The following is a 15090-nucleotide window of genomic DNA, read 5'->3' as shown; positions in this document are numbered from 1 at the left end:
CTCGTTAGCTCCCTCGCTGGCCTGTCGCGTCGATGGGGCCTTCTGCGATGCATCAAGGCGTGCTTTCCCGAAGGCCTCGCACAACACTTGCACTCGCAACACAAGGAAGGTGGCAGGGCACATGCCACGCTGCCTTGTATGCGTGCCTCGTCTCCTCGCACGTGCGCACACAAAGCCATGGGGCAAGGCCATGCCGTGAACGGCGCACACGCATGTTGACAACATCCCTCACACAAATGCGATTGGTTGCTAGTCGAATCCAAACAACAATCCAATTTTTTTTCCTAGGCGTTATTTGCACGATTCAAATTTCATAAAATTAACAAATCCAATTGTTTAAATTACGAAATATAATTAAAGTGGGTGATTAATTAAATTTTTCAACAATCCAATTTATGAAAATTATAAATCTAGGCTAACTTTTTTTCAAAAGTAACGAGCGATTCCAATCAATATTTTTTTGAATACATTAGATAAACCAATCCGACAATATAAAATATTCCAAAAAATTGAATTTAATATTTTTATTATCAAATTTTGTTTAGGTGAGCGATTAAAATTAACGAATTCAATCAAAATTTTAATCCTTGAATTTTTAAATGAGCCATATAACCATGAAATCATATTCTCCTACTCGCCTAAGCAAATTTTTAGATGTAACCAATTAATCTAATTTATTTTCGATCGTAAAAATCATTAATTTAGGGTTTCTGGAAATGAGTTTTATAATTATAATAAAGCACGAACTAAATGAAAACATACATTCGATACGCGTACGCCCACTTGCCTCACGAACACGAACAAGAACTCCATGTGTAGTTCCTCTATAATTGTCTACCGACATGTTCAGATCTACCTTGATTTCGTTAGCTTAGAATGTAACACCCTAATAATTCCTTGCTTTTATAAAACCATTTTCCAACTTAAAATAAAGGAATTACTAAAGTATTACCGCCACCGTGATAACGGTTAAGGCTAGTACCAGAATTACGCAGCGGAAATTAATGTCAACTAACTTTCAAACAACATAAATAATAGTTATTGAGGCCTCCTACAAGTTGGAACCATAACGGCCCAAAAACCAAAGTATTAAAATTCAACAACCCAAAACATGATTAATGTATTTAAAATAGTTTTAAAGTACGAAAGAATGCAACTCTCTCAATCATCCCAAGCCACATGATTTCGATCGTACTTCGATCTACAAACCTGCTATATTATTCTACTCCCTAACAATGCAAGTGCAAATGATGGATCATCATAGGGTCATTAAGGCAAAGGCCATGACCAAAAGACACAAAGCACGTAGTCAGCAAAAGCTGAGTACTTACAAGGCTAGAGTGAAATAAAACTATAAACATGCATCACTCACTAAGTACTAATCAACATGCAAAAGCCATTTTAATCAACACGTAAATCATGAATACAAGACTCGACTCTTGACTCGACTCTTGACTCACAATTTAATTAGAATAAGCTTCGAACATGACAAAAGGATGTTCCATAAAGGAAGGGTGTTGGGAGCCCACCAAACACCATAGTAAATAATAAATAACGGACCATACCGAGTGTCGGCCACACCGACGGAATTCCAGCGCATAAATTGAATGAAACAACGCCTTGTATCATTAGTAGGAGATTCAAGCTTTCCGGCAAGTCTCCCCCCATTGTTCATACTCAAGGTATATACGTTCCAAGAGTTTTGAAGCTTGTTCTGGTTGCACTTTACGTTTATTAATATTTTATTAAAGGCGAACTCGAGACTCAACGAACTTACATACATACATACATACATTAATAAACGACAACCAAAACAATCTCATTTTAATCCTTTAGGACTTGTGATCAATCAATCAAGACGTAGTGAAATTACTACCAAGTTCTTTCTCACAAAAGGTGAGATTCGACATCATGCCTATTAAAATGAGGGTTGTGCCCTTGCACGACAAATCCTAATTCATTTCATATAAAATATTCCCAACTGAACCCTACATGTGCGGTGGCTTACGTGAGCTAACCCTTCACATGTGGTAAAATAAATAGTACAACGTGGTACGAATAATTGGCTCAAAAGTATGCTAGACATCCCGTACAATAGCATAACAATAAATAATTCATCCCTTGCATGTGAAACAAACCATACATGCATAGATATTGAACAACATGATTGACAATGGAATCCATACTCATAATAATCCCAACATGCTTGTTCAACCAATAAATCAATACTTCCAATATAATAATCCACATGATCGTTCACCAAAACAAATATGAATCCACCAAGTCCACATAAATATAATTCACATCAATAACAATCATGTAATGTCCCTTGACAAATAAGTGTGGTCGCCCTAGACTTGTACGTACCTTGAATACCTAAGCGTAGGGGCCACTTTGCAAAACGATCACTTACTTAGAAATCACCTCCTATCATCAAAATAATGAAACTTTAATTATTTCCATGTTCATTAAATTTCCAGCAACTTTATAAAATATAAAACCTTGTTAAATAATTAGAATTCAATCGTTCTTTAATAAAATAATCGTCTCAATTCGTAAAACTAATCACTAGTATGAAAACATACTTTTTCCACCCTTAAAATCAATAAAAATCAACACTTTAGACCTTTTTATAAATCTGAAAACATAATCGATTATCATAATAAAATTAATCACCTAATTATGCTAATCAATTGACACATTAGGTCTAGGTTAAAACCCTAACTTGAATTTCCCAATAAAACCAATTCATCACAAAAATCAATTCTTTATTCACTAAACAAATCTGAAAATTCATACTTTAATAATTAAAATACGCCTCATGAATCAAAACATATAAATCCTCAAAATACGGTGTTCACAACCGATTCCCATCATTTTAATTATTCAAAACAATAATAATTATATAATTTAAACTACGGAATTGAAATAGAATAGGTAAAGAAGAAGAGAATTATACCAATCCGGCCTATAGCACGGAACAACCACAAAAATTGTGATTGGGCGAAAGAATTGAACGAACGGAACAAAGCAACACACACACACACACACCTTGTGCGTGTGCGCGCGCGAGCGGGACGAGGAGCAGGCACAGCAGCGCGCTGGGCGCGCGAGATGAATGGGCGAGGGCGCTGGGCGCGAGAGAGGGTGTGAGGGTGAGGGAGTGCTGGGCGCTGGGCGCGAGGGCGAGTGAGGGAGTGCTGGGCGTTGACGCGAGGGCGAGGGCGAGCAAGGGGTGTGCGCTGAGCACAACGGCACATGAAGGCTAGGGACGAGGGCATGGCAGCACACGAGGGCACGAGTGCTCGTGCTTGTGCGTGCGGGTGAGCCGAGCAAGAGAGGAGAGAGGAAGAGTGAGGGGTAAACAAGAGAGGAAAGACTTAATGAAAAAAAAGGGTTCATTAAATGAGGAGAGTCCTATTTATAGGCTCTCATATCCCTAGTGGGCTAGGCTTGGAAGTTTGACATTGGGCTTAGCATTTAAATGATTGGGCTAGCCTTAAGCTTAGAATTAAATTCTTTTGATTGGGCTCGATTAATAAAACGAGTTGGACTTTTCATTTAAAACCCAAACCTTTAAAATTACTTGCGACCTATTAAAATTCCCGACTAGAAAATTAAATTCGTTTCGTAATTAATTAAAATAATAAATATTCTAATTAATTAAAACATTTAAATAATATTTAAATGCGAAATAAATTCTAAAAATCGTAAAATGCTTTATAAATATAATAAAATATATTTATAATTATTATAAAAATACGAGGTATTACAGTCTACCCTACTTAAAAGAAGTTTCGTCCCGAAACTTGGGTTCGGAAAATAAAATTCAAACTCAAAACTTGAGACTTTGTGAGACTTTAATGCGTTCACTTGCAAAAATTTTCAGTTGATGTACTCTTTACATGATTAAACAGGACAATAATAAGTGCAAATTCAATAGAAAGCACTAAATTGAGCATAATATAGGGTAAAACAAGGTAAAAAGCGCGAAATTCTACCGCACTCTACCCCCCTTAGAAGACACGAGTTACGACCCCGTAACTCAACTAACCTCTGAAAAAAGCTCGGGATATTTCTTTCTCATTTCGTCCTCCGCTTCCCAAGTTGCTTCCTCAGATTCTTGGTTAGACCCACAATACTTTGACAATTTTCACATCCTTAGTACGTGTACTACGCACTTTACTATCCAGGATTTTGACAGGTCTTTCCTCGAAAGTTAAACTTTGGTGTAATTCTATGGTCTCCAGTTGCAACACATGCGACTTATCCGGAACATACTTCCTCAACTGAGATATGTGGAACACATTATGCACTATATGAAAGTCCATAGGCAAGGCTAGTCTATAGGCTACCTTTCCAATTCGTTCTAAGATTTCATATGGGCCTATGTACTTAGGGCTTAACTTCCCTTTCTTCCCAAATATCATGACACCTATCATTGGTGACACTTTGAGAAACACCTTATCACCTATGTTGAACTCTTCATCCCTACGTTTCAAGTCTGCATAACTCTTTTGGCGATCCTGCGCCGCTTGAATTTTTGATTCGATGGTTCGGATTTGGTTCATGGTGTCCTCTATCATTTGAGGTCCCAACACTACGGTTTCACTAATGTCATTCCAACAAAGTGGACTTCTACACTTCCGTCCATACAGGGCCTCAAATGGTGCCATTCCTATACTAGCATGATAGCTATTGTTGTAGGAAAACTCAATCAAATCCAGGCTATCTTCCTAACTTCCTTGGAAATCGATGACGCATGCTCGAAGCATGTCCTCAAGGGTTTGGATGGTTCTCTCAGTTTATCCATCTGTGGCTGGGTGGAAGGCTGTACTCATTTTCAATGTCGTACCAAAGCTCTTCTGCACACTTTTCCAGAAATTCGAAAGAAACCTTGAATCTCTATCTGATACGATATCCTTAGGAACTCCATGTAACCTCACAACATTCTTAATGTAAGCTTTAGCAAGTTGTTCCATTTTCCAGGTTTCCTTCGTTGGTATGAACACTGCCGACTTGGTCAACCTATCTACCACGACCCAAATTGTATCATTTCCGATTTTCGACTTAGGCAAACAAGTGACAAAGTCCATTGAAATACAGTCCCATTTCCAGCTTGGAATCTCTAAAGGTTGGACCTTTCCTTGAGGTCTCCTATGTTCTATCTTAACTTTCTGACAAGTCAGGCATCTAGCCACAAATTCAGCCACTTCGTTCTTCATTCTTGGCCACCAATAGATCTTTTTCAAATCCTTATACAACTTGTCACCACCTGGGTGCACAGAATATGGCGTATTGTGCCCTTCTCTCATCAATTTCTCCTTCAATTTACCACACTTTTGAGACACACACCACCTGCCTTTGTACCTCAAACTTCCATCATAATGGATCTTGAAATCTAATTCCTTTCCTTGCGAAATCTTTTCCTTGATTCGCTCCAAGTTTACATCACCAGCCTGATTCTCCTTAATCTCATCAAATATTAATGGCTGGATAGTTAAGGCATTCATAATTCCCTCAAGACTTTCACAACTCACTATTTCAAGGTTCAAACTCTGCATGTCCTTACACAGCTCGTTAGCAACTATTAACGCATTAACACTATGACTTGATTTCCTACTCAAGACATCCGCAACTATGTTGGATTTTCCTTCATGGTACTGAATATCCAAATCATAGTCCTTGATTAACTCCAACCACCTTCGTTGGCGCATATTCAAGTCCTTCTGTGTGAAAATTTACTTTAAACTCTTATGATCCGTGAATATCCTACATTTCACACCATACAGACAGTGTCTCCATATCTTCAATGCGAACACTATGGCGGCTAGCTCTAAATCATGGGTAGGGTAATTGGATTCATATGGCTTCAACTGCCTCGATGCATACGCAATAACCTTTCCGTTCTGCATCAATACACACCCTAAACCATTCTTAGAGGCATCATAGGTACCACTCTCATCTGGCAAGGTTAACACCGGCGCGGTTTTCAATCGCGTCTTCAATTCTTGGAACGCCTCCTCACACTAGTCATTCCATTTAAACTTTGCTTCCTTCTTCATCAAGGTTGTCATTGGCTTGACTATTCTAGAGAAGTCTTGCAAAAAGCGTCTATAGTAGCCAGCTAATCCTAGAAAACTTCGAATGTTAGTCACACTCTTGGGTGTAGGCCATTCACTAACAACTTTGATCTTAGCAGGGTCTACTGCCACTCCTTCTTTAGACACAAAATGTCCCAAAAATGCAACCCTTTCCAACCAAAATTCACACTTCGAGAACTTGGCATACAACTGGTTATCTCTCAGTGTACTCAACACAGATCTCAAGTGTTCAGCGTGATCCTCTTCACTCTTCGAATACACCAGGATGTCATCTATGAAAACCACAACAAACTTGTCCAAATAGGCATGGAACACACGGTTCATTAAGTCCATAAATATTGCAGGTGCATTGGTTAACCCAAAAGGCATAATGGTGAACTCATAATGTCCGTATCTAATCCTGAATGCGGTCTTTGGTATATCGTGATTAGCGATTCTCAATTGATGATAACCTGAAATCGATCTTTGAAAAGATTCCTGCTCCTTTCAGTTGGTCAAATAGGTCCTCTATCCTAGGTAAAGGATACTTATTCTTGATCGTGACCTTATTGAACTCCCTGTAGTCTATACAAAGCCTCATACTTCCATCCTTCTTCTTCACGAACAAGGCTGGTGCTCCCCAAGGCGATGCACTTGGCCTAATGTAACCTTTCTCTAACAGATCCTCCAATTGGCCTTTCAACTCATTCATTTCTGCTGGAGCCATTCGATATGGTGCTTTCGAGATAGGCGCGGTTCCAGGCACTAAGTCTATGGTAAAGTCAATAGGTTGATTGGGAGGCATTCCCGGGATCTCTTCCGGAAACACATCGAGGAACTCATTTACTACCGCAATGTCCTCGGGTTGATTTTTGGTCATATGCTCTAGGTTTCTCTCATTGCATAAGAAGACTGGGTTCCCTTTACTGACTAGCTTCACGAGTTCCATTGCCGTGATAATCCCTATGTTCTTAGGTTTACCAAAACGATGATACGACACTACTTTGCCTAAGCTAGACCTCAAGTGAACCTTCTGCTTCTCACAATCTATTTTGGCTTTGAACATGGCCAACCAATCCATACCTAGAATCACATCTAGCTCTCCTAATTCAAACTCGATTAGGTTAGATAAGAATACGGTCTTGGCTATGGTCAAAGGCACATCTCTATGGATTTTGGTACACTTCACTATGCTACCAGTAGGTATGACTATAGGTACTTCAATTATTTCAGGCTCTTTCAAACCTAATTTTCCCAAAACGTCTATTGAGATAAAAGAATATGTTGCACCAGAATCAAATAGTACTTTAACTAAAACGGAGTTAATAGAGAAAGTACCCGCTATGACGTCAGAGGAAGTCTCCGCTTCTTGCCTAGATATCACATTCAGCTTCCCTTGGGCAACTCCTTTGTTATAGCCACCTCCATTGGTGTTCCCATTGTTGTTTCGGTTCCCATTCTACTGTTGGTTTCCTCCAGGCTTTCCATGGTTCTGGTGATTGCCATTGCTATTACTATTGTTACCACCTTGGTAATTCCTTTGGTTTCCACCTCCATTTCAGTTCTGATTATTCCGGTTATTGATCTGGTGGTTACCTTGGTTAGGCTTTCCATTCTTAGAATAGCATTCGTACTCCCCATGGCCTAACTTCTGATAGAATCTACAGGTCACTAAGTTTCCGTCACAATCCTTTCCAGGGTGATTCATGTTACAGCGCCTACAGTCGTAGGTCCTTACTCCATTCCTTCCAGACTGATTTCCACCACCTTGGTGGTTGCGATTTCCACCATTGTTAGCTCTAAACTGGAAATTCCCATTCCCCTTGTGCTTCTTATAATTCCCTTGATTATGTTGGTTACTCCTCTGATTTGAGTTCCCAACATCCTTTCGTTTCTCAGCACTTCCATTCTTCCTTTGTTGTAACCCATACAGGTGAGCAGCTTTTCCGTATAGGGTGTCTAATGAGGTAAAGGTCTCTCCAGACAGCAACAACTGTAAGTCCATGGTCAATCCATTCTCAAACCTTTGAGCTCTAAGCTCTTCCGTTGCCACCACTTCACGTGCAAACCTAGACAGCTCTATAAACTTAGAATAGTACTCCGTTACAGACAAACCCTCTATTTTGAGTTCGATGAACTCCTGCGCCTTTTGCTTCTTCAGGTAAGGTGGGTAAAACTTGTTTCTCAATGCGGTTTTAAATGCTTCCCACCCAAAGTTAGGTGTGGCTCTAAGGGTATTCTGACATCGTTGCCACCATAAATCAGCTTCACCTCTAAGGTTATACACAGCACTGTTTACCCTAAGATTTTCGGGGCAATTCACCGCTAGGATAAGCTAATCAAATTCTCTCAACCAGTTTTCAAGCACACTTGGTTCAATCTCTCCGCTATACAGTGGAGGCTTGCTTTGAGCTATTTTCTTAAACATTTCCCCAGCCGGATCATGCACTGGGTTGGCTCTAGTTTGAGCTAGGTCTCGAACTACCTCAGCTAGTTGTCTAACCACGTCAGAAATCTCTTGGTTAGCCATATCCCTTCTCCTAAATAGAATAAAAGACTGTAGGGGAATACAGTTAAACATAATAACATGTGCGGAAACAATCCCCAAAGCCAGGAAGCATGTAAAGCACAGATTAAGCAGACTTACGTTTGAAGCGTGTTTTCCACAAATTTTCAACGAACACGAACTTACAACTCCACTTGTCGTTCCTCTACTTAGTTCACCGACACAATCAGATCCGTCTTGATTATCGTAGCTTAGACAATCGATCAAGAGTTTTTGCCTTTTAGGATGAACACACTTTGGAGGCACAGAGAGAATTAGGGTTCTCTGTGACTCTAGGGTTTTTGTGTGACTGAATTGTATGTGTTGGAAAAAGGGTTAGAAGGTTATTAACATAACCTTACTAACCGACCAAGCCAAAAGGGCAAGGCCGGCCAGCAAGCCCGCGTAAGAGCACACGAGCACAGCGCGCTGGGCCGTGGGCCGCGCTTGTTGTTGTTGTGTCGCTGCTTCGGCCCGCGCGCACACACGCGCAGCTCGCTCGGCCATGGACCAGCGCTGCCATGTTGTTGCGGCCTTGCTTGCATGCCCAGCACGCCCATGGGCCTTGAGTGCTTCGTGCACTCAGCTCGTGGGCCGCTCTTCGTATTCGCAATTTAATATATTTCCGATATATTATTTATCGTTTCGCATACGATGAATCACCATCGTACGATACGATTTATTCGTTTCGCCTAGCTTACGAATATTCGCGATACGATATACGATTCCGATGCAAGGTCGCGTCGTATAATACGTTTTCCAACTAATTCCCGAAAAGCTATTAAATGAATTTCCGATTCATTTAATCCGGTGATCTGTTATGTGTCATTGGTGTGACCTTGTAGGTTCAGTCAAGAGTAAGCTGTGAGCTTAATAGTCATTAGAACTCAATGATCGGAAGCATTGCTCCAGCTAGCTGTTCCGATCACTTGATCTCACTGAATTAATTGTTCGCAATTACTCTGAACCTTGGTATTAGACTTAATGCACCTTGGGTGAAGGACATATTTCCTTCAGTCTCCCACTTGTCATTCAGACAAGTGTGCATTCACATTCCTTTGTCGCTTAGTGTTACTTGCTGAACATAAGGTAAGATCCAAGCCATCCTTATTAGGTCCAGAAGTGTTTCTCGGATTACAGAGCTCAACTGTTAAACTTTTGCAGAAGGTTAAGCCTTAACCATTCTGAGCACGGCCATGCATTTTCACAGTATCTAACTCTCCGAGAGGCCTTGTTACACAACAACACCATATCCTATCAAAGATAGGAGGACAATCCATTCTTGCAATCTATGAACACTCACTTTGATTCATAGTACGCCCAATAACTTCTTTTATAGCCTCCTTTTACGGTGCGATGTTTAGCTAGTATCAAAGAGAACTAATTCTCAAACGAGCAGACATAATCGCTCATGTTCTGAGGAACGGTTTCTAATCACCATTAATGAGAACTACCTATGACATGACTTTAATCTCTTAAAGTGTTCTCATGGTCAATCCGATACAAGATCCAATAAGTATCTATGCAAAAGATTCTGACATCCAGTCACTCTAGTTCAAGAAACAGAACTAAGTAATCTACTTGCAATCTAATCTACATTAGTCATTGGTCGTCCACCTTTCAATGACCTGGATTAGGGATCCTTTGTGACTTCAATATTCAAGTTCACTTATGGGTGTTTCTTTGTCGAAGAATCCATCTTGACATCCCATTTGAACGATTTGAATCACATGGACTTATCATTTAATACTAAACCAAGATTTAATGAACTATGAAATATAATTTCAAAAATAATAAATGTTTAAACCAAATGCTTACCAATTTGTGGGCCTCTAACCCCAAAATCAAGCATTCAATGTTTTACAGATATAGGCCTTTCACCCAAGACTTAAAACATTCATGAAACTAAAACTTGATTCCATATCTGTATATGAATGTTGTGTATCATTCAATGCAGAGGTTTAGTTTATCATACTTTGCTATCCTTAGCATCTTTTCTATCGAAAGCCTTTTGATGTAAGATGAAAAGATCTTTAAATATGTTTCTAGAATGATCTAGTCTTTCGTCGCTGTTTAGAATGATAATCATATCTAAAATAGAAAACCATCCAGGTAGCAGACTTGTGATCAACCTGAGTTCATTGAAGAACTCCCACTAAAAACAATTCCCTTTTATTGCTTATTAGGCAACAATGAATTCATTTCGATTATGTAGAATTTCAAATGATGCTTCCCTTTTAGAATGCTCCAACCAGTTCACATAGATGTGGGAGATACATCTTTTAACTGAGAACTTAGAAACTAATCATTGATTCAGTTCCCCATGCATCACATATGGTTTAGAACCTATGTAACCACCTTTTAATCACGATGCCTAATTGCCCGTGTTTGTTTGTGGTTTGCCTAACAACAAGATTCAACTTTTGCTTAGGAAAATGCATGTAGCATCAAAACTTTAGTTATCTTCACTTCCTCTTATCAAGTGCTCATCCTACATATCCAAATGTGTTGGATGTTCTTGATACTGTTCCTAATGATCTTTGATCCAGATCAATAGAGATTGGTATAAACTCGTCACTATCCAATGTTCACGAGTTTTCTTGGCAATCTATATATCACATCACACATGATTGATTGTAATGCAAAAACCATTCGCATTTCAAAATCCATCCATGTAACTTTTAGCTTCATCCTGTTTCAAGAGACACTGAATCTTGCTAAAATCTTGGCATTGCCATGTGATATAAGGTGAAGACACCTCTTCAAGGTTCTTCATGCTTAATTCTAGTGATAACAGCCTAGCTTTATACTTAGTTAAAGCATTCATAACTTAGACTTACTCATATGGGTTGAGAGTCTTTTTTGAGTCTCTCCATTGTGTTTGATTTAGTAATTACTTTTACAGAATCCAAACAACGCTTTGGATCCTATCCAATAGATCTTTGACCCAGTATGTTCTAAGTTTCGCCATGGTTCTAATATCGACAAATACTTTCAAATCTAACCATTTAGAATTTGAATGTCATTTTCAATAGAGAGATTTGTATCTCATATATAGAACCAATAAACCTGACTTAGCTTCCACTAAACTCCTCATCTATGAGATGATCCATATTTTCATAAAGCTATGATTGCTCAATGGCCTTTTAGACAAATATGGTCCAATTCCCACTTGCATGCTTTAATCTACGAATAGATTTCTTAACCTTGCTCTTTTATCTAGCATCCAAAACTTTTACATTGTGTGATGTACACAATTCCTTTCTACAAGTCCAATTGAGTAAGGTGTTTCGTTTTCCAATTGCCATATTGCCATATGCAATGATTGCTAGATTTATCCAAAATAGTTCAAGCATTCCGACTTGGTGAAAAGGATTTCAACATTATCAACTCCGTGAAGTTGTTTACAATATTTAACCACCAATCTAGCTTCTCTTTTGTATGTGTATACAATATCATCTCTGTATGTTTTGAAAACATGTTTGCAACCAATGGGAGTAAACCCTTAATGCAAATCAACGTTGTATGTTTAGAAAACATGTTTGCAACTAATGGGAGTGAACCCTTTATGCAAATCAACCAATCATAGATTTGATTCTTTAAGATGAATGTACTTTGGATGAAATGGCCTCAAACCATTTTGTATGGCCTCGAACCATACTTATGTTTCTGATGGCCTCAAACCATACTTGAGAATTTTTAATTCGTCGTAGCTAACCTGTAAGTCGTATGTTTTTGAAGCACTTTCCAAAGTCTTCATAGTTTTCATTCCTCAAGATAACTACGTATCTATCTTGGTTAAATTCTATTCCTTATACGATTTACCTAGGTATTGAACATCAAACGTTAGTGTCTATAAAGACATTACTCAAGTCCTTTGAGTATTAGGATTCTCTTGAAGCACTTCTAAAGTCTTCCTGAAGCTCTTCCAAAGACTTCTAAGTACGGAGCTTTTCCAAAGACTCCTAAGTATCCTACATTTTTTTGTTGCTTGACTCGAAGTTCATTCGAGGTCATTTTTCTCCCACTTGCCTTTTTGGAAATATGATGGTTTCCTAAAAGACATTATCTTAAGAAACAACCATATGTTCTCAGATTTGTGGTAGAATCAATACCTTTTGTTTCTATGAGTCGCTCATAAAGAAACATATATCTATTCTTGAGTTTGTTTGATTTTAGGTAAGCAAAACCTACTGCTAGTTTAAGATTTTAGGTAAGCAAAACCTATTGCTAGTAATCTCCAAATTACTCTTGGTTAATAAAGTAATACCATAATTTATCCCATTGCCACAACATAATGCCATAGTTGTTTGAGTTGAAACCACAATCAACGTGCTCCTTTAGGACGCCTTACCACCTAAGTCAACTAAAATAGCACCTCGCTTTAGCGTAAACCTACTACCTTAGATCCTTAGATTTTTGTAAGTGCTTGATTTGGAAGGCAATTTTAAACTCAATATTACTTTGGACCTAGTTTTTTCTATGTTGGTTCGATTATTTAGTGAACTTAATCTAATCGAGTCATATGAAACAACCTATTCATGCAAAGCATACATACATTCATACATTCACGCATAATATATATATATATATATATATATATATATATATATATATGTATATATATATATATATATATATACATATATATATATACATATATATATATATATATATATATATATATATATATATATATATATATATATATATATATATATATATATATATCAAATTGCATAAATAAATGGTGATCTAGTATGACCCAAAACATCTTGTTTTGAAGCATCCAATCTACATCACCTCCTTGTTAGCTTGGCATCGTCTTGAATCTTCGTTCAATTGCTAACTTAAAGTTCCAAACTTAGAAATACTTGAAAATCATAAATTACATCAAAATTTCCATGGTACGCAGACCATATTTAAAACTTTACATTCAAAGATAGAACGGTACGCATACCGTATTTCACTATCCTAAATGGCCATACTAGTCACTTGGAGTACCTGCATTACATAAATATATATATTTTATGCATTCATCCATTCGTATGCTAAAACGAATGGCCCATATAAATATGCAAGTATTTACGTGAATTAATTAAAATTCACGTTCACATAAACGCGTCCTAAAAGACTAATCAATTTCCAAATTATTAATCCTTAGACTTTATTCTAATTAAAATCGAATTTGATTAAAATAATGCGACCTACGAAAATAATTAAAATTAATTATTTCATTTTAATTTAATTTAGTGGCTCCCACTCAAACCAATAATTATTCCGGATAATTAATTATGAAATATTAAATTAAAACTCGCGGCCCGGCCCAAGCAAATAAAATATTAAATTAAATACCCCGTTAGCCCAAATTAATGCAAATATGCGAAACCCAACGAAATAAACAATTTTCAACGAAAAAGTCCAAGTGCATTGTTGGGCTAGACTTGCGCCCAGCCCATTGCCCCTTGTGTGTGGCCTACGAGGCATACGAGCAACGCTCGACACCCCGCAGCCGAGCATGCGTGCCCACAGCGCTAGCTGCCCCTGCGCGCTCGTCGTTGTGCCCATCGTTGTGCTGCACGTCGCAGGCCTTGCGCCTTGCTTCGTCGCAGCACTCGCAAGCCAAGGCACAACCTTGCTTGCCCTTTCCTCGCCCAGCGCGCACGAGGCACGCAACTCGCTTGCTGCTGCCCGTGTCGCTGCGGCTCGGCACTCGTACAGCAGCCCGCATGGCTCGTCGAGCCATACGTCCACCACACATCGTGTTCGTGCCTTTGGTTCGTGCCTACGGACCAACTCAATTCAAAATAAATTTAATTTCACGAACTTGCATTAATATTATTTTTCAAAAAAAGGTTCCAATTTTTATTTTCGAAAAACAACGATTTTTAACGATTTAATAAACTTTAACGACAATCCAATTTCGTTTAATTATTAAATCACGGCTAACATTATTCAAATTTTTAAGAACGAACGAATCAACTTGAAAATTTTGAACTTTTAAATAATAAAATCCAAAACTTTAAATCGTTTTTTAACATTTAAATTTCAGATTTTAATATTAGGTTTAAGTGCGATTAAAATTAACGAAATCATTCAAAATTTTAATCCAATAATTTTTAAAATTAGCCACTGACCCATGAAATTATATTCCCTTTCCTAATTAACCGAATTATTAAACCTAAATTATTTAAAAAATAATTAGGGTTCTAAATTTTACGAATTGGGGAAAGGAAAAATTAGGGTTTATACTTATCGGAAAAATCTGAAATTATTACCATAGATCGAGAATATACCCAGAAACATTGTCTCAAAATTTCAAGCAATTCCTAGTAGTTTAGGTCGACCTTTTAATTGAATTACTGTCCGACACTTTTAATTTTTATTAAAATATTAACACAAACGCCCAAAAAACGACGCTTCGAGGCCTGTTTTTGCAAATCCGTTCCCATGAGTTGATCT

This window comes from Spinacia oleracea, chromosome 4, assembly GCF_020520425.1.
Source record: "Spinacia oleracea cultivar Varoflay chromosome 4, BTI_SOV_V1, whole genome shotgun sequence".
NCBI classification, from domain to species: domain Eukaryota; kingdom Viridiplantae; phylum Streptophyta; class Magnoliopsida; order Caryophyllales; family Amaranthaceae; genus Spinacia; species Spinacia oleracea.
Note: the sequence above shows the minus strand (reverse complement) of the source record.